Below are 24,899 nucleotides of genomic sequence, written 5' to 3'. Positions count from 1 at the left end.
TGCGAAACGTTTCTTTGGAACTTCAGTGCACAAAAGTGCTGACATTGCATGTTCTGGGCATTGGTTAAGAGACTGAGTCCAGGTTCGCCCCCTTGCTGGAAAATGATCTGTGCCACCTCTGGCTGTAACTGTCATTTCTGATCCACTAGGAGTCATCAGACGAGTTTGCCCGCCCATGAGTTTAATGATTTCAATAGGTGGAGCACGATTATGAAGTTGCCTTGACAATTCTACAGACCTTCCTAGTCTAGGGCCCAGGACCATACCCAACCCTGCATGTTGCAATACCACATGGTTGTGGTGTTGCCTGTGATGAATTTAACTCGTATACAGAGGCTCAAAAGGAGTACACATAGGAAAACTGATGGGCAGAAGATGAGCTTTCAACACCAAGTGAATGGCCTTCAACCTTAACAGGTAGATGTGGAGATGGGTCTCTCAAGGACAACAGAATCCGCTGACCATCACAATGGTAACAGATGCTTTGCTGCTGAGTTAGGATGATCACCCTAACACTGCAGGGAAGCATCTGTTATCATGGTCAACATTGGGTGGGGTAAGGAAAGGGGTCTGCCACTGGTCCAATTGCGGTCAAGCTTCCACCACTGCTGATCCTTTTAAATCTCCTCCGTAACAGGGATGGAATCTGACAGGTTCCCTTGATGCTGGTCCCACTGCGACTTTAGCTACCACTGCAGGTCCCGTATGTGCATCTCGCATGATCAACGAGCAGTATGCAGGAGGCCAATACACAAAGAAGCCCCAGAGTTACCCTCGCCAAAACACAGGATCAATGCTGAAACATCCAGATGTTCGCTCAAATGTCTTGGACTTGCTGATCGGTAGGTAAGGAATGAAAATACACTGTATTCAGTATGGCTCTAATTAAAGTAAGCCTCACTGAAGGAGTCAAGAGTGACTTTGGCACATTGATAGTGAGCCCCAACGATGTCAGAAGGTTCACCATCGTCTGGAGGTTCAGGTGGTTCACCATCATCTGGAGATGGTGCACGATTGACTGTGGCACGCCCACCTTCCACAGCCAATCAGGTAGGGAATCACTTGTATGCCGACTTCCAAAAATATGCTGCAACCACCAGCATCACTTTTGTGAACAGCTGAGGGGAACTGGTGAGGTTGAAGGGACATGGCAAACCAAAAATGCTCGTGGCCCACCTTTAACCACAAGTGGTACCAGTGGGCCTGCAGGATGGGAACATGGAAATAAGCATCCTGCAGGTCCAAAGTTACCATCTTCACTTCTGGATTCAGGGCAGACAAAAGATGGACCAACATGAGCATCTTGAATGTGTCCTTCCACAGAACAAATTGAGAGCCCGGTCGAACAAGTTACTTACCTTCGGTAACGATATATCTCTAAGAAACAGTAGTTAGTATTAGATTCCTTACCTTAGAATATCCCCAGGCGTCAGTCTGGATCCGGAAACTTTTGCGTAGCAGTACCCCTGCGCGTCGGTAGGCGTCGTCTGCAGGCGTCCCCTGCGGCTCCGCGTCGTCGGCGTCGTGCGCCGTGATGACGTCGCTGGAGTATATAGACGCCGCCTCCGCGCGCTGACGTCAGTTCTTTGCACACAGCTTTTCCGCGCCAGAACACGCAGAGCCATGTGAGAACCAACACTGGTGCCATTTGAAAACTAGGGCCCTGAAAGGGATGTCCTTAACCCTAGGTATCAGTTCGCAGAACGGGGAGGATGGGAGGGGCGGTAAGGAATCTAATACTAACTACTGTTTCTTACAGATATATCGTTACCGAAGGTAAGTAACTTGTTCATCTGAAAGAAACAGGTTAGTATTAGATTCCTTACCTTAGAATAGATACCCCAGCAATACCAACCCCGGTGGTGGGTCTGCGAACCAATACAACCTACACCAGAAAGTCCTGGAGGACCGAACGGCCAAAGAAGCCATCCCTCCGGACTTGACTGTCCAGGCAGTAGTGCCTCGCAAAGGTGTGCAGCGAGGCCCACGTGGCCGCCTGGCAAATGTCCTGCAAGGGGACTCCCCGGCCCAGGGCAGTAGTAGCCGCCGTGGCCCGAGTGGAATGGGCCCTCAGCCCAACAGGAGGCTCCTTCCGAGCCAAAGAGTAGCATGCTTTGATGCACAGGACGACCCACCGAGAGATGGTTCGTTTCTGTACCGCCCTTCCCTTCTTCTCACCCACGTAGCCAACAAACAGTTGGTCATCCACCCGGAACTGGCGTGTGCGATCCATATAGAATGAAAGCGCACGTTTTGGGTCCAGACGATGGAGCCGCTCTTCATCCTTCGAAGGATGCGGAGGTGGGAAGAAGGAGGGCAAAGTGATGGACTGCCCAATGTGAAAAGCAGAGACTACCTTGGGCAGGAAAGAAGGTCTAGTTCGAAGAACCACCTTATCAGGATGAACAGACAAGAAAGGAGGTTGAATAGAAAGAGCCTGGAGCTCACTCACTCTCCTGGCAGAGGTGATGGCTACCAGGAAGGCCGTCTTTAAGGTGAGAAGACGGAGAGGACAGGAATGAAGGGGCTCAAAGGGAGCGCACATCAGGAAAGTCAAAACCAAGTTCAAGTCCCACTGAGGCATCACGAACGGAGTTGGAGGATACATGTGCGTGATGCCCTTCAAGAATCTCAACACAATAGGGGACTTGAACAAAGATGGCTGATCAGGTAGCCTCAAGAAGGCGGAAAGGGCAGAAAGATAGCCCTTGATAGTGCCCAGAGCAGAGCCCTGCTGGGCAAGGGAAAGGAGGAAGAGGAGAACCTCAGACAGAGGGGCAGAAAGGGGATCCACAGCCTTTGCTGTGCACCATGCCACAAATCTGTTCCACCGGCAGGCGTATACCGACTTTGTGGAGGGACGCCTGGCTGCCAGAATGACATCACAGACTTCAGGAGGCAAGTCAAATGGCCTCAACTGTCGCCGCTCAATCTCCACGCATGGAGGTGGAGACTGGACAGGTTCGGGTGGAGGACCGTCCCCTGCTGCTGCGACAGAAGGTCCTCCTGAAGGGGCAGGCGGATCGAGGGACCGACTGTCATGCTGAGTAGCTCGGGATACCAGTACCTTCGAGCCCAGTCCGGAGCCACAAGGATAACTTGGGCCCGGTCGCGCCTGATCTTCTTCAGCACTCTGGGCAGAAGTGGTATAGGCGGAAAGGCGTACAACAGACCGCAATTCCACTCGCGCCGAAAGGCGTCGCCGAGCGAGTGCCGTCTTGGAAACTCCAACGCGCAGAACTGATGACATTGCGCGTTCTCTTCTGTGGCGAATAGATCTAACCAAGGCTCTCCCCATTGCTGAAAGAGGCCTCTCGCCACATCCGAGTTCAGACGCCATTCGTGATCCACCGAGCACCGACGGCTGAGTTCGTCCGCCCTGGCGTTCAGAGAACCTGCCAGGTGTTGAACCGTCAGAGTCACGCCCTGACGTTCCAGCCATTGCCAGAGGCGCAGAGCCTCCTGGCAAAGGGTCCACGACCCAACACCGCCCTGTTTGTTGCAGTACCACATGGCGGTGGTGTTGTCCGTGAACACCTGCACCACACTCCCGTTGACAAAGGGGAGGAATGCCTTCAGTGCTAGGCGAATCGCCCGCAGCTCCAACATGTTGATATGGAGCCGGGATTCCGCCGGAGACCAGAGGCCTCTGATCTCCGCCTCTCCCAAGTGGCCACCCCAGCCTTGGAGGGACGCGTCCGTCACAACCACGTGCTCCGGTTGGGGAAGGGAGAGGGATCTGCCCCTGACCCAATCGCGGTCCGTAAGCCACCACTGCAACTGTCTCGCAGTGCCCTCCGAGATCAGGACATGGTCGGATAGGTTGCCCTGATGCTGGGCCCACTGAAACTTCAGGTCCCACTGCAGAGCCCGCATCCGCCACCTGGCGTGATGCACCAGAAGGATGCAGGAGGCCATCAGCCCCAGAAGCCGCAGCGTCAACCTGACCGAAACCCGGGATAACGGCTGAAAGATGGGAATCAGAGCCTGAATATCCCGGACCCGCCGTTCCGGAGGATAAACCCGAAACTGCGCCGAGTCGAGAACCGCTCCGATGAAAAGGAGCTTTTGAGAGGGACACAGGTGTGATTTCGGCACATTGATGGAAAACCCCAGCTCGTGCAGGAGGTCCGCCGTCATCTGAAGGTGGTGGACGACTGTCTGGGGCGAGCCCGCCTTCAACAGCCAGTCGTCGAGGTAGGGGAAGACTGAAACCCCTAACCGGTGCAGATGAGCTGCGACCACCGCCATCACTTTCGTGAACACCCGTGGGGCGCTGGTAAGGCCGAATGGGAGCACGATAAACTGAAAGTGCTCGTGGCCTACCGTGAACCGCAGGTAACGCCGGTGGGCCGGCAGGACGGGGATGTGAAAATACGCATCCTGCAAGTCCAACGCTACCATCCAGTCTTGTGGGTCGAGAGCAGCCAAGACCTGAGCCAAAGTCAACATCTTGAACTTCTCCTTCCGGAGGAAGCCGTTGACGTTCCGTAGATCCAAGATAGGACGCAGGCCTCCCTTGTCCTTCTTGGGTACCCGAAAGTAGTGGGAGTAGCAACCACACCCTACTTCTGGCCCAGGAACGCGCTCGATGGCCCCCTTGGCCAAGAGGGCCGTAACTTCCTCCTGCAGAAGTGTCAAGTGGTCCCCCGACACACGGTGGTTCTGCGGTGGCATGGCTGGAGGAGTGGACTCGAAGGGGAGGGCATAGCCCCTTCGGACAAGCTGCAGCACCCACCTGTCCGATGTTATCGCGCGCCAGCGGGAGAGGTGATGGCGAACCCTGCCACCCACTGGCGTCACGTGAGCCCGAAAGCTCGGACTAGGAAGGTTTGGATGCAGCAGCGGAGGGGGGCGTGGACTGACCACGACGCTGGCCTCTACCGCCACCACGGCGGAAACCACGGCCGCCACCGCGCTGGGGAGCGCTCTGCGTCGCGTGGCTGGCAGCACGTGTGGGACCTCCCCTCCCTTGGCCACGAAAGGGCCGAAACGAACCCGTCTGCTGGCGCTGGGTCGAGAGACCCAAGGACTTGGCCGTGACCCTGGAGTCCTTGAAGCGCTCCAGCGCGTGGTCCGCTTTGTCACCAAACAGGCGACTGCCATCAAATGGCATGTCCATGAGCGTATTTTGGACGTCTGGCGAGAAGTTGGCAGATCTCAGCCAGGCATGGCGACGAATCGCCACCGTAGTGGACATGGCCCGTCCCAGTGAGTCTGTTGTGTCCAGACCACAACGGATCGAGTACCGCGCCGCATCCCGGCCTTCAACCAAGGCCCGGGTGAGCTTGTCCCGCACTTCCTGGGGGCATTGCGGCAAACACTCTTCGACCGTATCCCACAGGGAGTGGGTGTAGCGACCCAAGAGGCACGCGGTGTTACAAGACCGCAGCCCAGCGCTCAAAGAGGAAAACACTTTTTTACCAAATTGGTCGTACCTCTTTGATTCCCGATCGGGCGGAGCCGACGGGAATGCGGACTGTGAAGTGGAGGCCTGGATCACCAGACTCTCCGGGGAGGGATGGGTGGATAGGAAGGCAGGGTCGTCCGAGCATGGACGGTGGCGCCTGGCAACGTTCCGGTCAACCGGCGCACCAGAAGCGGGCCTGGACCAGGTGCCCAGAAGGACATCCGTCAGGGCCTCATTAAACGGCAGCAGAGGCTCCTGGGGGCATGACTGCGGTTTAAACACTTCCGTCAGAATATTCGGCTTGACCTTCGCGACGGGGAGCTCAAGGTGTAAGGCCTTGGCAGCCCTCATCAGGACCACCGAATAGGCAGCACCTGCCTCAGACGCCACAGGGGACGGAGAGACAAACCCAGGGTTGGGCGACTCGTCCAGGCCACTGGCATCACCCAGATCACCTACCCAGTCCACATCGTACTGGCAGGCACGGGATAGAGGGTCCTCAGACCCCTCCCAACCCTCTCCATACTCCTCCTCGTCATACCCATATTCTGGGTCGACGATATAGACATCGGGGTCAACGGGCCCCATCGGCGTCGGATCCGGCGCCGATCGACGCCGGTCCGGCTCCGCGTCCGGAGTCGGGGAGGAAAGGGGGGTGGCGCCGCGCGGCGTCGGCGCAGGTGACCCGACGCCGGCCGGAGCCGACGGCGGAGTCGCTGCACCACGCGGGGGCGGTACCACGGGCTGTCCCACAGGAACCGACGCCGGAGAGGCCGGGAGACCAGCCGGCGACGAACCAGAGGGAACCAGCGGCGCCGGGGCCGGAGCCACCGGCGGCGCCGGGGCAGGAGCACCCGAACCGCTCGGGCCCCCAGACGGGACCGACGGGCCCGCAGGCGCCGAAGGCCCCACCGGAGAAGACCTCGCCCTCATAGCAATGAGGAAGGCCTCGATCTCCTCACGCGACGCGCCTTCCCCAGGGACCGACAGGTGTGGGGCAGACGGCGTCGGCGACCCATGCGGGACCGCGGGGGTGGGGTCACCCGAGCCCCCGGCCGCAGCACGCGGGCGTCGGGGGGAGTCGGGGGTGCGATGGCGACGCCCCGACTTCTTGTGCTTACCTGACGAGCCGGAGGAATGGTGGCGACTCCCGGAGCGCCCATGGCGGCTCCGCGATCGTTCCCTCGACCGCTCCCTCGACCTCCGACCGGACCGGGACCGCTCTCGACGCGGGGCCGACACCCGGAGCTCGAGAAGCTTGCGGGACCGCTCCCGCCTAGCTTTTCCAGTCAAGGCCCGACAGTCGACGCAGGACTCCACGTCGTGGTCCGCGCCCAGACACCGGAGGCAGAGTCGATGGTGGTCGGTGACCGACATCAGGCGGTCGCACTCGTCGCAACTCTTGAAACCGGGCATCCTACCGGCACCGTAAAGATTAATTAGTTAACAAAAAACTTGGTCAAAAGACCGGAGTACTGCTCTTCGGATCTGCGCTAACTGGCGCGGAAAAAAGAAGAACTGACGTCAGCGCGCGGAGGCGGCGTCTATATACTCCAGCGACGTCATCACGGCGCACGACGCCGACGACGCGGAGCCGCAGGGGACGCCTGCAGACGACGCCTACCGACGCGCAGGGGTACTGCTACGCAAAAGTTTCCGGATCCAGACTGACGCCTGGGGATATTCTAAGGTAAGGAATCTAATACTAACCTGTTTCTTTCAGATATATAAAATATGACATTATTTTTCAGCACTAGCAAATAGCGGGAGTAACATCCAGTTCCTTCTACAAGGTTTGGGATTCTCCATATGGCTCCTTTTGTCAAAAGAGCGTGAACGTTCTGTAGCACAATGCAAAACTGCTTGCCTGACAGTTGCCCTGATGTGGGTGGAAGATGTGTCAGTTCGGAAAGGACTGATTCTGTTGAAAGTGGTTTGAAGGCTGCTGCTAGAGGGGCATGTGGACTGAGATGCTTGCTTACCCTGAAGACCTGGATATTGTCTGCTGGATCCCCCACCCTGAAAGGATTGGGATGCCTGTTGCTAGGGTGGCGGGACTTGGTGTAGCCTGTTTGCAAAACACTGGTGAGTCCTCAAAAGGTGCAAATGTTTTGGAGGTACTAACGGGTGCAGAGAGATCGAGAGAGTTTGCTGTGGCTTGGCTTTCTTTGAAGCGTTCTAGTATGGAATCTTTCTTCTTGTCAAATAGGCGAGACCTGCCAAAAGGCATTACCATGAGTGGCACCTGAACATCACCCTACAACCCTGTGCATCCCACCTATGCATGACGCTGGCACTCTCCTTTAGTCCCAACTGTACTGCCTAAGCAATCAGTAGTGTTCAATCCAGCGATATAATGTATTTGGTTGCGTTCAGATCATCCTCAATGGTTTGCGCAAGGCTGGAGCAGAATTCAACCAGGACTGCTAGCAAGATACATACAACCATGTCCCATAATGCGGGGGAGTACCTACCCAGCAAACAGCTAGTGTTCACTGACTAAAGGGCAACTCCACCTGTATCCTGAGTGCCTTATCCACTTAGACTCTAAAAACCTCAATGACCAGGTTCGCAGAAGTCGAGTGCAGCATCAGGAACACAGATTTACCTTGAGTAGGTATGTGGCATTGTGCTACTTGTCTATTCAAGCGTGGGCATGAATAAGGCTAAGCCCATGTACCAATAAAGGTGTCAGTCAGGGCTTCACTGAATGGCAACAAAGACTTGGACGAGGTCTGTCCAGGCTGTAAAACCTCTGAGAAGACATCTGTTTTACCTCAATAGAAAGTGAATTGTAACCCCATGTAGGAAAGAACTCCTTTTGTGACTGGTCTCCCTCACTTTGTGCCTGGTACATAATGTGATTTCGACAAGAAGGGCTCTTGGTTCCTGCTAACCAGCTCCCCATTGCCAGTTCAAAGAAAACCAGCTGATCTTCACAATTTGGCGCCTAGGGCCAACCTACCATAACTAACCTTTAATGGTGAGGTCAAGACCGATATCATCAAAATCGTAAAGTTCCCGGAGGAGACTCTGGCACCACCAAAGTACGCTGAACTGGCTGCTAAGCATAGAGAATCCAAAACTGCAGGAATTGATATTTTCTCCAAATTCTCTGCTTACATCAAAAACATGAAGCAGCAAGACAGTGCAAGCTTGGAGAAAGGTTTGACAAAAGCATTGAAAAGCTTGCTAATTACCTAAACACACCTCTGCCTGAGGAGATTGATGATAACAGTGCAGGGGATGAAAAGCGTTTAAAGCGAAAGTTCCTTGATGGTTATGATCCGACACTTGCTGTCTGCAATCTTCTACCCAAAATTCATTTAGCAAAAATGGTAGCAAAAAAATACCACAATTACAAGATCCCAATGGAGATGCCGGGGATATGGCGGTACCTGAGGAATGCATATGCGTGGGACGAATTTACCAACACTTGTGCAGCGGACAAAGAAACAGAGATGGCGTACACAGATGTGGCCAAGAGTCTCTCCAAGCCCTAACCAGCATAGCCAGCACTCAGGTATTAGTAGGATAACAATAGATCAGTGGTCCACCCCACCTTTCTGCTTTGAGTCACCTAAACATCGCCAGGACACTCCTTCTGAGTAGCTGTGCGCTATAGAAATACTCATTGTTCATTCATTCAAATCTCTTTCCCAAAACTGTACAGTTCCCCCAATTGGCAATACCTTTGGCACCTGTAGGAAGCTGGCTCTTCATATGATATACCACTAAGTGGTTATATTGTGCAAAGAGTCTAGAGATACCCCAGAAGTGTACAAGGTCAAATATAAACCCAAAGTGCTCAATCTGTGGGAGTGTGGTCGAGCAGCCTTAGGCCTGGCACAGAGGAGTGTAAGATATTTGTTTTGCACACAGTGATTCATAAATGACACACGACTCAAAAAGGAGATCCACACCGATTTTAGAAAAATAAGCTTTCAAGATTTATTTTAAGACCAAGAAATACATAAAAAACAAGTTAAAAAAAAAATACTTTAAAAAGTGGACACTGCAATTTTCATTTCAGCAATGTTAACCTATGGGATGAAAACAAGAATGCAGTTTTGCAGGTAAGTATTCAACTTACAGTTTTGGTTTTCAGGATGAAGAATCAGCACCAGGCAAGGTACAAATAAGTAGCAAATCTGCACTACCAGCGGCACAGGGGCAGCCGGGTGCAAGGTTCAAATTAGGAATCTGGCACAGATGGTATCCAATGGTGATAGAGGGTAATCGAAAACTGCTCACAGGTGAGTAACACGGTTAGGTAACCCAATCTTCGGGGGTTAAGGTAAGCACATGAGGGGGCCCACAAGGCAGCACCAAACTTACACCCTCAGTGGCACAGGGGCAGCCGGGTGCAGAGGCCCAACACAGCATTGGGCGCCCCTTGCAAACTAATGAGGAAGAACAGCTTTGAAGAAGGGTTGCAGGCTCAGGCCAGGAGGCTGGACTAAGAAAACCCACAGCTGCCAAGGTAAGTGAAGATGCTAGGGGACGTAGGGACACTGTCAGTCATGCCCCCCAAAGCCCGGGGCTTTGGAAGCAGGGGTGTCCTTAGGCGTCAGAAACATCTTACCGAGCAAGTCGTGGGAGTCTTCGAGTTGAGGCTTCAGGTGTCGAGGTGGAAGCCGGCAGGGGTCAGCCCACGGCGGACTCTTGCTCAGAAGCACTGGGGAACTTTCACAGGACCTGTGGGCCACTTGGACTCAGGACGTGGGAGTCTGCTGCAGAGGTGTGCCCGGCGGTGGGTTCAGGGTTCCTCAGGGCAGAGGTTTTTGTTCTTTAAAGTTGGTTTCTTCTGGGCAGGTCCATTGTCCATGGGAGATCTTGGTCTTCCTCCCAAGGCTTTGGAGGTTGCTGGGCTGCAGGACAGGTCGTCTTTTGGGGCAGGATCGTCGAGGGCTGCAGAAAGGCCGGTAGTGCTGGGCCAAGTCAATTGGTGTGTGCAATCTTCTCTGCTGGTGCAAAATATAGTGTCTGGCGTTAGTCATTAGGAATCTCATTTCAGGGTCTGCGGGTACCACCTAAACAATAGATTTAGTGGTGTTACAGGGGAGTGACAGGTAGGGACTAATGGGTCTCTTATCTGAGGTGTCTACACCCACTATCATGCCACCTTGCTGTGGGAGGGGGGCATAGCCCTAGCCCTGATTAGATAAGTCACAAATCATCTTCAACATAGTGGACACTGAAAACTGTGCTTCACTTCGCCTCCAGCACCTGAGGGGTGGATTTGGTGAAGGGGAGCACTACCTCCGATTCTCACTAAGTTTTCCCAACGATTCTCCTGCCAAAAGTGGGGGTTGGAATCGGGGGTTGGCATCTGCTGCTAGCAGCAGAGGCTAGGGCCACATTACAAAGGTGGTAAGGCCTTGAAGCTTCCTTCTCAAGCACTGTGCTCATCCTAGTGGAGGAGGTGCGACACCTCTGCCCAGAATGTGCTTTCTTTCTGGCATCAGAGAGCAGGGGCTCTCGATGCAGGGATCCAGAAACATGTCTGGTGGTGGCAGACCACCTAAAGCCAGTCAGAGACCACACCAGGTTTGGTATGTTTTCAGGGGGCACCTCTGAGGTCCCCTCTGAGTACATGTTTTAATAAAACCAACACTAGCATCAGAGTGGGTTTATTAAGAGGAGTTGTGAGACAGAGCCAGGGTTTTTAGAAGGTGTCGCACAGCTTAAAAGTAACGCAGGTCATTAAATGTAAGGTTTCTAATTTTCTATAACCCCCCAGAAGAGTACTAACAGAAGTCAGTACCGGAAATTTGAACAAACATGATGCCCATGCACACTCAGATGATAAACAAACAATGCAGTCGTTGTTAACAGTCTTTGTAGAGACAAAGGTTAGTCCAAAACACAATTAAATAGTATGTAGCACGATCGATCCAGCGTTGATGTAGTGTCTTTTATTGTTCAGATACGAGAAAACCAGCCGACACTTGTTTCGTCGTATATGGCACAGTCTGCCTACGACTCTTCAGGGCTGGGTGGGGATACATAAGAAAGCACCTTTGTACTGTATGGCAAACAATAATTCTTAACAGATGGTTAACTAGTTAAATGAGTCCAAAAGGATGGTACACATACGAGTGCCGTGGGATCTAAATAAAGAATGAAAATGAAAAGTGCGGATAAAAAGAATTGAAACCTATAGTGTTCTGAGGTGTTCCTGGTAGAAAAATGCCACATAGAGTAATATGGATTGGGAGGGGCAGAAAAGGGGAAAAAAAGAAAGCAAAAGAGTGAGCAATTGTGAGTAGGGTATTACCGTGTAGGAATGGTCATAATCGCCATCTGGGTAACTGACAAAAGGTACACTACATGGCAAGAGGTGATAAAGTAATCGTGATAAGGTGGCAATTGGCAGGATAAAAGTTTTTTTTTTAGGAAACCCAGTGGGTCATTGTTTTAGACGCTTTTTAGTCACCGTAGCAGATCCATGATAACAATGTGCATGAGTTTACTCCACTCATACGACCTTTTATCTCACACTAGCCAAGGGCCATGGTGGTGCACCCCCTTTTTGTTTCACGTTGTCTGAAATATACAGCATAACAGAATCGCAGTGTATGGTTTCATCTTTCATTACTCGCCCTTTTCCTCCCGCATACTACTTTTGCCGTTTCAATTTATTCTTGATTACCACGTACCATTTACCTTGGTTTGATGCTTTGAGTCAGATTTTCACTCGATTTCCGCTTGAGGTAAGCGGTCTCTGACCTCTTGGGTCATGCACTGTCTAAACGATCACAGGATTTTTGTGTGTTCACACCTATTTCAAGACTTGACTAGTAGCTATACACCCTTGCTTTTGGTACCCTATTCAGAGTCTCCGCACACAGATGAGACATCTCTTTCACCGGTCCTGGGCCCTGTCGGGTCGGAATTAACACCGATAGAGCGGTAAGAACTCTTGATGTTACTAGCTGTGCACCCAACATGTCTGATTACCAATGAGTCACACAGCCTTTTCAGGTTTGGTGATTTATGGGGCTTTTTTGAAATTTTGGGTCTTACAGACCTTTCAATTTGTACCCGTCCGTTACAGGTATGACCCACTGGGTTTCCTAGAAACCCCACCTTTTATCCTGGCAATTGCCACCTTATCACGATTACTTTATCACCTCTTGCCATGTAGTATACCTTTTGTCAGTTACCCAGATGGCGATTATGACCATTCCTACACAGTAATACCCTACTCACAATTACTCACTCTTTTGCTTGCTGTTTTTCCCCTTTTCTTGCCCTCCCAATCCATCTTACTCTATGTAGCGTTTTTCTACCAGGAACACCTCAGAACACTATAGGTTTCAATTCTTTTTATCCGCACTTTTCATTTTCATTCTTTATTTAGATCCCACGGCACTCGTATGTGTACCATCCTTTTGGACTCATTTAACTAGTTAACCATCTGTTAAGAATTATTGTTTGCCATACAGTACAAAGGTGCTTTCTTATGTATCCCCACCCACCCCTGAAGAGTCGTAGGCAGACTGTGCCATATACGACGAAACACGTGTCGGCTGGTTTTCTCGTATCTGAACAATAAAAGACACTACATCAACGCTGGATCGATCGTGCTACATACTATTTAATTGTGTTTTGGACTAACCTTTGTCTCTACAAAGACTGTTAACAACGACTGCATTGTTTATGTTTATCATCTGAGTGTGCATGGGCATCATGTTTATTAAGAGGAGTTGTTTAGTACCAAACACTCCTGGGTTCAGTGAAGCCATCATGGTGCTGGGGAACTCGAGTTGTCGAGTTTCCAGTCCATGTACTCGCTATGGCTTCCCTGACACTTACAATATTAAAGACGGGCTTAAATATTGTAGGGGCATATGTGCTCATGCAGATGAGCCCACACCTGAGATATAGTGCACCCTGCCTTAGGGCTTGTAAGGCCTGCTAGAGGAGTGACTAACCTATACCTTAGGCAATGCTGATTGGCATGGCACATGGGCAGTGTGCCATGTACATGCAGACTACATTGGCAGTTAGCATGGCCCTAGTGAGGGGTACCATTTACAGGGGAGCCTGAAGCTAACAATTGTGGTACAACTTTAGAAAAAGAACACTGGTACTAGCAACCTGGATAGCAGGGTCAGTACACCTCCGTCAAAGTTGCATCAAAAGCCAGGCAAAAAGTCAGCCCCCACTATACGTCCTAGTAATTGGAACCCGTGGTACCTAGGGCCTGAAGTAATACAGAGGGGCCCCCAAGGGCTGCAGCATGAATTGTGCCACCCCAGGGGACCCCTCACCAAACTCATGCAGGGCTGCTATTGCAGGCTGGATGGTTTGGTGCAGACAAAAGTGAAAACACGACCTGACACACATCCCTATGTGCCAGTTCCGCTAACACTACAGGTAGTGTTTCTAAGTCACCCCTACAGCAGATGTTCCAGCCCTAAGGCAGGGTGCTTAATATCACATGTGAGGGCATACCTGCATGAGCCGATAAGCCCGTGTGCTGGTCAGTGCAAGTGAACAGGGAAGCCATTTTAGAACATGTGCATGACACTGGCGAAAATGAGTTCCCCAGCTACATGATGGCTTCACTGAAAATAGGGATGTTTATTATCAAATATCTCGTACTCACAAACCCAGCCGGATTCCAGTGGCAGCTCAATAAATACATGCACCAGAGGCCACCTTGGAGGTGCCCTTGAAAACCTACCAGCCTCAGGTGTGATGGCTGACTTGTCTCTGTCAGTCTTCCGCCCAATACAGATTGCTGACCTCCCAGGGTGAGGGCCTTTGCTCTCAGGAGGTCAGAAACAAAGCCTGCAAGGGAAGAGAGTGTTCACACTCCGCCCCTCATGATGACCTACTGATTAGCACTCCTAGGCAGACGAGCTTCAAAGAAGCTCCTGCCTTTGAAATGCAAATCAGGATACCCTCACAGGAGAGGAGGCAGACCCCTATCTTTGTCTAGAGACTTTGGCACCTGGACAGGTGGGAAATTAGCTAGTCGGGTAGGGGTGCTCACCCCAGGCAAGTACCATGCTAGGGTGGCCTAACTTGATGCAGGTACGACTTTTCAGAAGTGCCCTCCTTTGTGTTGGTACACTTAGGAACTCTAGAACAGGGTTATACCCACTTCCCACAGGAAGTGGTCACATAGCGGGCTTAGTGAACCTAAGGGTAAGTAGCCCCTGGAAGAGAACTAGGATTACAGGTAAGTAACTCATCCTTCTCTTCCAGGGGATCCTCATCAATAGTCATAAGCACTGAATAGAATAGCAAGCCCATCAACCACCTGCAGGTTTATCCAGCTCGCATTGGAAAGTTTTCCGGACGCACCCGTCCTCTTACCCGCTCTACATAACGATCACCAGGAGTCACGTGCCTTTACTCTGCAGTGCTCCTTACCCCACGGAGACATATTTACCACTTATTCCGATTACCACGTATTATTTGCCCCGTTTTGGATGTTTTTGACTCGGATTCTCACTCGGATTCCGCATGAGAGCCTCTACATACAGACGTGACTTCTATTTTCATCAGTCATAGGCCCCATCAGGTCGGAATTATCACCGATAGAGCAACCTTTTCCTTTTGTACCTGTTCGGTACAGCCCTGAAGAATCGTAGGCTGACTGTGCCATATACCACGACACACGTGTCGGTTGGTTCTCTTCATGTCTGAACAATAAAGACACCACATCTACGCTGGAGCACTCGTGTTATATACTGTTCACATGTGTTTTTTTCATTAACCTTTGTCTCTACAAAAATTGCTAACTAAGACTACAATTTTTATGTTTATCTTCGGAGTGTGCAAGGGCGCCCTGTTTGTTTAAATTTCTTGTACTAACTTTTGGTAGTACTCCTCTGGGGGTGTTATAGGGCTTTTCCCCTCGTGCCTTTTGCACCTCTCATAACTAGAATCCTTACTCATTTACTAGCGATACTTTTAAGGTGTGCGCCACCTTTGTAAAAACCCTTGCCCTGTCCCAAACCACCTGCAGGTAAATGAGAAACACATGACCCAACCAAAGATTGTAACAGCTGAAAATCAGCCGTTAAACAGATTCCGCAAGGAGGCCTGGCCTACCTGGGTATCAGCCTTAGTGTCTGAATCTAGACAGTAATGTCTGGTAAATGTATGGACGGACCTCCAGGTCGTCGCCTTACAAATCTCAGACATGGGCACATTATGGAGAAAAGCTGTAGTAGCCGCTTTCCTCTTGGTGGAATGTGCTTTGGGAGAAAACCCCAGGGTCTTCTGTGCCAATTGGTAGGCAAGTTTGATACATGAAACTATCCACCTTGAGATGGAACGTTTTAAGGCTGCATAACCGGTTCTGATCGATCCATAGTTGACAAACAGTTGATCAGACTTACGTATAGATTTGGACCTATCAAGATAGAATTTTAAAACCCTTTTCAGGTCCAAAGAGTGCAAGGCCCTCTCAGCTGGAGTGGAGGGATTGGGAAAAAAGGTGGGTAGAGAGATGGTCTGGTTTACATGGAAATCTGACACTACCTTTGGTAGAAAAGAGGGATGAGTCCTCAACACCACTCTATTCAGATGGAACACTGTATAAGGCTCTTTGGAACAGAGAGCTTGAATTTCCCTCACCCTGCGAGCCGACGCGATTGCTACCAAAAAAGCAGCCTTCCAAGAAATATGTTGCAAGGTTGCTTTATGAATGGGTTCAAAAGGAGGGCCAATCAATTTTGATAGCACCAGATTCAACTCCCGGGGAGGCGACGGAGGGCGTGCAGAAAATCTTTCACAGCCTGTAACTGGAAAAAAGAAGGTTGGGACGGTGACATCCTGTAAGCTGTTATAGCTGCTAAGTGCACCTTAATGGAATTAAATGTCAACCCTGCTTTATCCAGATATAATAGGTAAGGGAGAATGACATCTTCCTGACCCTTGATAGGATGACAATTGTTCTGCATACACCACATGTAGAAACGCTTCCACTTGCATGCATATGAATGCCTTGTGGAAGGTTGTCTCGCCGCTTTCAAAATAGACATGCAGTCCTGTGGTAGTCCTAGGTGGACGTATTGTATGACCTCAGCAGCCATGCTGCCAAGCTCAGTGACGGAAGGTTGGGATGATGAATCCTCGCGTTCATCTTGGATAGCAGGTCCAGTCTGCACGGCAGCCTCTTGTGAGGAAATTCTGACAGATGTAGAAGGTCTGTGTACCACCGCTGTCTTGGCCAATCGGGGGCAAAGAGAATCATCCTTGTGTACGAGTGATTCAGCTTGCTCACCACCTTCGGGATCAGCGGAAGGGGTGGAAAGACGTACACAAATTCCCCTGACCAGTCTATCAAAAGGGCATTCCCTTTCGATCCTGGTCGGTAGAATCTTGAGGCGAAGTCTCAGCATTTGGTGTTTTCGTCGTCCGCGAAGAGATATATTGCGGGACAACTACTGGAAGATGTTTTCGACTACCTCGTCGTTGAGAACCCAGTCCTCTCTGTCTTCGAAATGCCAGCTTAGAGCATCTGCTCTCACGTTCTGTTCTCCTGGGAGATGGACTGCTGTGACTGACAGATTCCGAGCCAGGAGCCAATGCCACAGATTTTGCAGGAGAGGGTGCGTGAGCGCGTTCCTCCCTGTTTGTTCAGGTAGTACATGATGGTGGTGTTGTCCGTTTGTACTAACACTGATGATGTTTGAATCGAAGGCAGGAAAGCTTTGAGGGCTAGATGGACTGCCCTCAGCTCCAACATGTTGATGTGGTAGGAGCGCTCTTTGGGAGACCACAGTCCTTGCGTCTGGAGATGACCCACTTGTGCCCCCAGCCTTGAAGAGAGGCATCCGTTATCAGGGTCTGGGCAGGAGGAGGTTGATGGAATGGAATGCCGACTTGCATATTTCGCCTTTTCATCCACCAAGGTATGGATGCTCGCGCCGTGCTTGACAAAGTTATGTTGTCGTCCCAGTGAACTGACTGCTGATCGACCCTAGCAGGGATGCATTCCTTCCCACCGTCAGATCTCTGCTTCGGAGAACTAGTTGGCATTTTTGAGTGATGGAAGATTGTCACTCCTCCGAAAGAAACACTTTTCCTGCCTCGGAGTCTAGCAGAGCTCCTAGGAAATGTATTTGCTGCGTCGGCTGTGAAGTTGACTTGTTGAAATTTACATGTAGACCCAACCGATGGCATAGATCGATGCAGCTCAGAAAATGGTTCTTTACACTGTCTGGGGAAGGACCTTTCAACAGCCAATCGTCCAGACATGGGTACACGAAGACACCCCTGCGGCGTAAAGCGGCTGCTACCACTGCGATGCACTTCGTGAACACTCTGGGAGCTGACTTCAACCCGAATGGGAGGACTTTGAACTGGTAATGAGAGGTCCCCACCCAGAAACGGAGATATTTCCTGTGACTGTGATCTATTGGTACATGAAAGTATGCATCTGGTAGGTCCAGCGAACAAATCCAATCCCCCTGCCTGAGATGTGGATATATTTGATGAAGCAGCAACATGCGAAACCTTGCTTTTCTGACATAAAGGTTGAGAGTCCGCAAGTCCAGAATGGGACTGTACTCCGCTTTCTGGCCTTTTTTCTGGACCAAAAATATCTTGAATAGACTCCTTTCCCTCTCTGAGATCTCGGTACCCTCTCGATAGCTGATTTTGTGAGAAGGGTGGCTACCTCTTTTTGTAGGAGTTTTAGCTGATGACTCGATGTTGTCAGTGGAGGGATAGAGGGAGGTTGATGTTGGAACCGAAGAAAGTAACTATTCTGAAGCGTAGCTAACACCCAACGATCTTTTGTAATGGCTCGCCACTCTTCCATATGATGCGCGATGCTTCCCTCCACTGGAGTGGTCAACGGCGCTGGGGGAAGAAAAGACTCATTGCTTGGATTGCACCTTGTTGGAGTTATTGCCTTGTCGCTGGTTACCTCCACCTCTTGAGGAGCGCCTTCCTCTATACTGGGATTTTTGCTGCCCCTGTTGGTCTTGACCCTTCTGCCACTGAGGGGTTTGAACCCTCTGTTGGGAGGATCGCTTGTTGTAGGGGCGGAACCTTTTTCGGAATTCTTTTTTCTTTTCAGGCCCCACGGCTTTTAGCGTGTCCAATTCCGCCTTCATACGCTGCATTTCCTCATCGGTGTGTGAACCGAATAGAGATGTTCCAGAGAAAGGCAGATTCATGATCCTTGTCTGAGCTTCTGGCTTTAGGGCGGTAAGACGCAACCACGAAGACCTCCTTGCGCATACCCCGTGAGCATATCCATGTGCTGACGGGGTAGCTCCATCTGCTGCAGCACTAATAATTTGGTTGGAGACTTGGCTGCCCTCCGTAAGGATCTCTTCGAAATCCCTGCGATCTTCCTGAGGGAGGTTTTCGACGAAGCGCTGCAAGGAATCACACAGGGATCTATCATAGCTGCCCAATAGCGCCTCCGCATTGGAAACCTTCAGCAAGAAGGCCGAGGTGCTGCATACTCTTCGTCCCCAGGAGTCTCGCGTCTTGCTCTCCTTGTCTGGAGGTGTAGTGGAGGAAGATGCCACGGCATGGGTCTTCCTTGCCGCTGCGATGATTACTGAGTCCGGGGGAGGGTCGGCTCTGAGGAATAGTGGATCCTCCTCTGGCGACCGATATTTTTTAAGAATCCTCGCCGGTACAGACTTTATGGTCGCAGGCATGAGGAACACGTCCATCACTAGTTCTATTATCCCTGGAACCAAGGGAAGCAGAGGTTTGGCCGCTGTCTTATGATGCAGCGTTTCAAAAAACACCGATGACTTGGTCTGGCGCGCTGTCATTGGAATTCCCAGCTTAAGCGCCCCTCTGCCCAAAATGTCCTGGAAAGTGAAGATGTCTTCCACTGGAGAGATTCTAGACGGTGGGCTGTCGGTTAATGTGGGAGAATAGTCTCTATGGGAGCGAGTAGATGATGAGGAAGTGGTAGGAGATCTGCGCTCCTTTCTCCTGCTCCTTGACCTGGACCTCACACTGCTTGAGCGCACTGGAGTGCGCGTTCTCTCTCTGGGTTTCGAAGGAGGTTGATCCTGATCCACCTGTTGTGTTAAGCGAGCGACTGTATCTTTGTCGGGGGCCCAGTGGTGTAATGATCTGTACCACCTAGGAGACAGTCAGATGGAAGGTAACTTTTGCCTTTCTCTTCTCTCAGGGGAACGTGCTGGGGGAGATGGATGCGCCTCTTCATGCGGCGACCCAGCTGAATGCTCTGATGCACCCTCAGACGAATAGATCACCACCTCCGAGGTCTTGGATGCTGATTCCCGCTGAGAGACATGAGAGCCTGAGGGAGATGCCGAAAGGCTCACAGGAGAAGAGACCTCTCCTGAAGGACATCTAGAGCGAGATCTGGAGCGACTCTGTGATGCCTGGTGTCTTGGCTGAGACTGCCCCGAAGAAACTCTCTTCTTCTTTGAAGGTGGGCTCGAGCGTATAGGAGAACGTCCCCTTGACCTGGAACGCCTCTCTGGCGCTCCTGCCGCTTCATGTCTCGGCGTCGACGTTGGAGTTCTCTCCATCGACGCTGGCCGGTGACCCGGCGACAGAGCTCGCAAACTCGACGTCGACCTGACAGGAGTCTTCTGTGTCGACGTTGATCCCAACGCCGGTGTCGACAATGGAGGTGGCGGCTGGTGTCTCGACGCCGGGGACTGATGACCCATCCTTGGCAAAGACCTGTGGCTCGACGTCGAGCGCCGCTGTGACGCCGACGGAGCAACCTGCTTCGACGTCGAACTCCTGTGATGCGGCATCGACGATGAGTGTCTTGACGTCGAACGCCGGTGATGAGGCGTCGATAAAGCGTGCCTCGACGGCAAACACCTTTGCCTCAACGACGAACGTCCGGTGCGTCGATGGAGCGATGTGCCTCGACGGCGATCGCTGGTGCGACGATGGAGCGCTGGGCCTCGACGTCGATCGCTGGTGTGGTGACGGAGTGCTGGGCCTCGATGTCGATCGCATCGGCGACGACGGAGTGATCTGCCTCGACGTCGTATGCCTACCCAGCGACAACGGAGGTCTGCCTCTCGACGTTGAACGCTGCCTGGTTGACGTCAATGGAGGTACCTGGGTCTTCGCTGTCGAAGTCTTCGCCGTCGAAGAATGCGTCTTTGGAGATGTTTTCGCCTTTGCAGGAAGCTTCAACGCCGATCCCGACGGAGGACAGGTCGGGACTTCTCTCAACGTCGACCGCGTTCTCTTCTTCTGCTACCTTTTGGGAGACCTATCTCTTTCAGAGAGGCCATAAATTCTTATTCTCTTTCTGTCCTTGAGGGTTCTCCTTGATAAGTTCTTACAATGCTGACAGCTGTCTGCATTATGAGTCTCAGGGAGACAAAGGATACACACAGGATGTGTGTCAGTCCTGGCCTCCTTTTTGCCACAGGAGGGGCAAGGATCGAAAAGTGAAGGCATTTTGACAAAAATAAACCTTTTCTGAAGAACAAAAAAGGCAGCACTAGCACTCTAAAGTCAAAAGACGTCGAGTGAAAGTGAAAAAGTTGTAGAATTTCAATAAATTTTTGACAGAAAGTCAAAAAAGGTAGGAGCTGTAAAACCAGGGTCCTGACTGAAGGAGCCGGAAAGAACAACTAACCTAACGGTCACCCCTGAGGCATGATGGGAAGCTAGGGGTCATGGCTGCCTTAAAGGCACGGTGCCAGTTTTTGTTGAAAATGCTTTCATTTTCTATGCTATTGCTTTACAATGCAGCCTGTGGGCTAACAATATCTATTTATTAGCAATTTTCTGGATTTATGAGTGTTTTGCTCATTAAAACACAAAGTTCAAGTACTATTTGACCTAATGTGTTTTTTATAGCCTTGCAAATACAGTATATGTATGGGTAATTACATTGTTTAGCCTCAGTTTGGGGCTGCATTGGTGTGAGAAAAAAATGATATATGTTCATATATATATGTGGAGCTAGATATATGTGATTTCCATATATAATTTTATATTATTTCCGGGGTCCCCGCACATGGGCGGGAATATTCATTGCTTATGACTATTGATGAGGATCCCCTGGAAGCCAAGGATGCACAAAATAGTTTATTTGAAAGTCTCAATCCTTTGCGGCACCGCCGACGGCCCCCACAATTCAGAGTACCTTGGGATCAGATGCGAAATTGGTTCATTGGCTGGGAGCGAGACTGAGGGACATTGATGCCCTCGCGACTTCTCAGAAGAGAGAGGTGAGCCTGGGACTCGTCCCGCTTGGCTTTCTTGTGTTTGTTTTTGGACTTTGATTTACCTGAAGATATAGACTGTGATTAAGATCTTCAGAGGGAGCGGCCCCGAAAATGGGATAGAGTCCATGGTCTCGCCTTTGAGCAGTACTTACACAACTTCCTGCAGTATTCATGGACGTACAGCTTGGCTTTGTGATCACTTTCAGATTCATAAGGGTACACTTCTTGCATGACTTGGAGGCATGGCCCAAAACGACACAACAAAGAAATCTCGTGGGGCACGGCCACAGACCTCTGTTTGTGACAATCCCTACAATATTTCCTCTAGTTTTAGGCGGGGACAGGTTCCCTTTCACACTGGAAGATAATTTTGTTAGGAAAAAGGCTTGTGAACCCACAATAAAATGTTGGGAACTAGCTTCGGATCTGCAGAAAGAAATTATGTGAGCTTGGGAAGCGCTTACATAGGCTCAGACTGTCATTTCAGGGTCAGCGCAAGGTCAACAGAGCCACAAGATCCAACCTACTGGTGCGCAAGGGCTATGCTGAGAAATCTTCTGGATCTAGTCTAGTGCCTGGAAATATTTTGAAGGAGAGAAATCTGCGGTCCGTAGTTATCCATCAGAAAACAATACTTGACCGATCCACAGGGAATGATGGGACAGCGCAGCTTCAGGAATTTTCTAAGCATTGATTTCAGGTTGTCGCGGTTTATCACTCTGTTTACAGCCTGCAAAAGACTCTTCAGTTTGTTTTAATAAAAAAAAAAAAGTTGTGTTTTCAGGCAAAGCTACTGAACACGCCTGCATTAAAAAAGAAAAAGCAAAAATATATATATATTATCCTTGTTTATGGAAATCAGAGGTTCCCATGATAATAGATCCTAGAGTGATGTTTATATGTTCAATGGATTAAAAAACAGGCAGAGCGGAGGAGGAGCTACGCGTCCGTACAAAATAGGCCGCGTAGGCCAGTAGCTCCGAGCGACCCGTTCCTCGCTCCGAATATCCTGTGGCGCTGCAGACGGATCTCTTCAGCGGAAGGGTGGCGGCGCGAGTTGGAGCAACTCCAGACCCGAAGCGTTGCGGAGAGCCGGAGTTGCGATCCAGAGAAGTTTGGGTCCCTTGCCTACTGTGGAGCCAGGAGCTCTGGTGATCGTGGCGGCCGGCGTGGAGTTTGACAACAGCGGGGGAACCAACCTGTTATTGCCACTTCTTCGAGCCAGCACCTTCGATTCCACTGGGGCCCCTAACTCTCTGCACTGCTGCTGCCTCCGGTCACCCCCTGCCGTCGCTGCTTCTTCCACCTCCAGCGCGACCGCAGAGGGGGGGGGGACCGTCGAAGGCAGGACTACAACTCCCGGCTGCCCTTGCCCCCGGAAGCTCCTATCTCGGCAATCTGTGCCTGGAGGCGCTTAAAAGCGAGCCATTACCCCGGCGGAGCGGGGAACCAACCTGTTTATTGCCACTTCATCGAGCCAGCACATTCGATTCCACGGGGGCCCCTAACTCTCTGCACTGCTGCTGCCTCCGGTCACCCCCTGACGTCGCTGCTTCTTCCACCTCCAGCGCGACGGCAGAGGGGGCGGGGGACCGTCGAAGGAAGGACTACAACTCCCGGCTGCCCTTGCGCCCGGAAGCTCCTATTTCGGCAATCTGCGCCTGGAGGTGCTTAAAAGCGAGCCATTACCCCGGCGGAGCGGGGAACCAACCTGTTATTGCCACTTCTTCGAGCCAGCTCCTTCGATTCCACTGGGGCCCCTAACTCTCTGCACTGCTGCTGCCTCTGGTCACCCCCTGCCGTCGCTGCTTCTTCCACCTCCAGCGTTACCGCAAAGGGGGGGGGGTGTGGGGGGGAGCGTAGAAGGCAGGACTACAACTCCCGGCTGCCCTTGCGCCCGGAAGCTCCTATTTCGGCAATCTGCGCCTGGAGGTGCTTAAAAGCGAGCCATTACCCCGGAGGAGTGGGGAACCAACCTGTTATTGCCACTTCTTCAAGCCAGCTCCTTCGATTCCACTGGGGCCCCTAACTCTCTGCACTGCTGCTGCCTCTGGTCACCCCCTGCCGTCGCTGCTTCTTCCACCTCCAGCGTGACCGCAAAGGGGGGGGTTTGGGGGGGGACCGTAGAAGGCAGGACTACAACTCCCGGCTGCCCTTGCGCCCGGAAGCTCCTATCTCGGCAAACTACGCCTGGAGGCGCTTAAAAGCGAGCCATTACCCCCGCGACGCGGGAGCGTCCCGGGAGAAGCCCGGGACAAGGGCGGGGTCATCTGTGGCCATCCGCGGCAGGACGAGGCTGGGCTGGGCCACCTTATTAATTCTTGAATTTTCGGAACATAATGCGCAAGTAAGATTGGTCCTTTGACTTTCTATCGTAATCATTAAGAGAGAGGGTCCTAAGGTATTATTGGTATCCCAGAGGCCGACTCGATTGTGACATAAGCGCTGTGAAGAATTTGAACTATGTCTACCGGCTTCAGTAAGGGGGGAAATCCTTGGTGGGTGGGTCTGTCTGAGGGACGCTAGATCACTCCATCACTAGGGCGGCCTCTGTATTAGAACGAGAAATTGCAATTACAGAGCGCCGCCTATCCTCAGAATTATTGTAGAAACGCTCCTCCCTGGGCACTATACAATTAGCTAGAACACCTCCACGTCAAGATCCAGTAACAGATTTAACCAGAGACATCGGCACCCCCTTACTGTTACAGGACCGCTCAGGCTGCACTGACTCAAGTAGGGAGTCAAATCATGGCACTAGTGATCTTATCGTACTACCCACACAAGTCCCTTCCCCAATACTCACGCCTCTCATTCCCGCTATCAAAATAACATCTAAAAATACATCCGGGCGAAGACCCGCTACCAAAAGGAAAAGGGGGGGGAAATACTCAAATAGGTAGACATGCTAAAACATCTAAAATATTCCGAAGCCCACATAAGGGATCGAGTTTAGCTGGTAGAATAATGAATATGCTACTTACCAGTATGCATCTGTTCTTGGCATGTAGGGCTGCTAACATTCATATCTTAGCATTAGATCGCCGCCTAGTGTTGGGTCCGGATGATCGCACATTGTTGTCCTGGAAGAGTCTTCGAAGTATCCTGAGATGGGTGGCTCCTCCCCTGGACTACAGTGCGCATGGGCATCGGCTCCATCCCCAGATTGTTTTTCGCCATTGTGGCAGAAGATGGAGTGAAAAGTGCAAAGGATGTCCATGCTAATGAATAAATACAATAGTATATCTGCAGCTGCGACAGGCACCGGGGAGGAGGGCGGGCGATATGAATGTTAGCAGCCCTACATGACA

The 24,899-nt window shown here is 51.4% G+C and overlaps 1 protein-coding gene and 1 pseudogene across 1 annotated transcript in view; one reads left to right on the top strand and one right to left on the bottom strand.

Annotated features, from left to right (window-relative positions):
* Positions 1–24,899, bottom strand: part of SART3 (spliceosome associated factor 3, U4/U6 recycling protein) — a 542,493-nt gene that overhangs the window by 46,612 nt on the left and 470,982 nt on the right. The gene's annotated exons all lie outside the window — the stretch shown is intronic.
* Positions 949–8,913, top strand: LOC144792056 (chloride intracellular channel protein 5 pseudogene; annotated as a pseudogene).

This window comes from Lissotriton helveticus, chromosome 11 (assembly GCF_964261635.1).
Source record: "Lissotriton helveticus chromosome 11, aLisHel1.1, whole genome shotgun sequence".
NCBI classification, from domain to species: Eukaryota; Metazoa; Chordata; class Amphibia; order Caudata; family Salamandridae; genus Lissotriton; species Lissotriton helveticus.
Note: the sequence above shows the minus strand (reverse complement) of the source record. Positions and strands in the feature narration are given on the sequence as shown.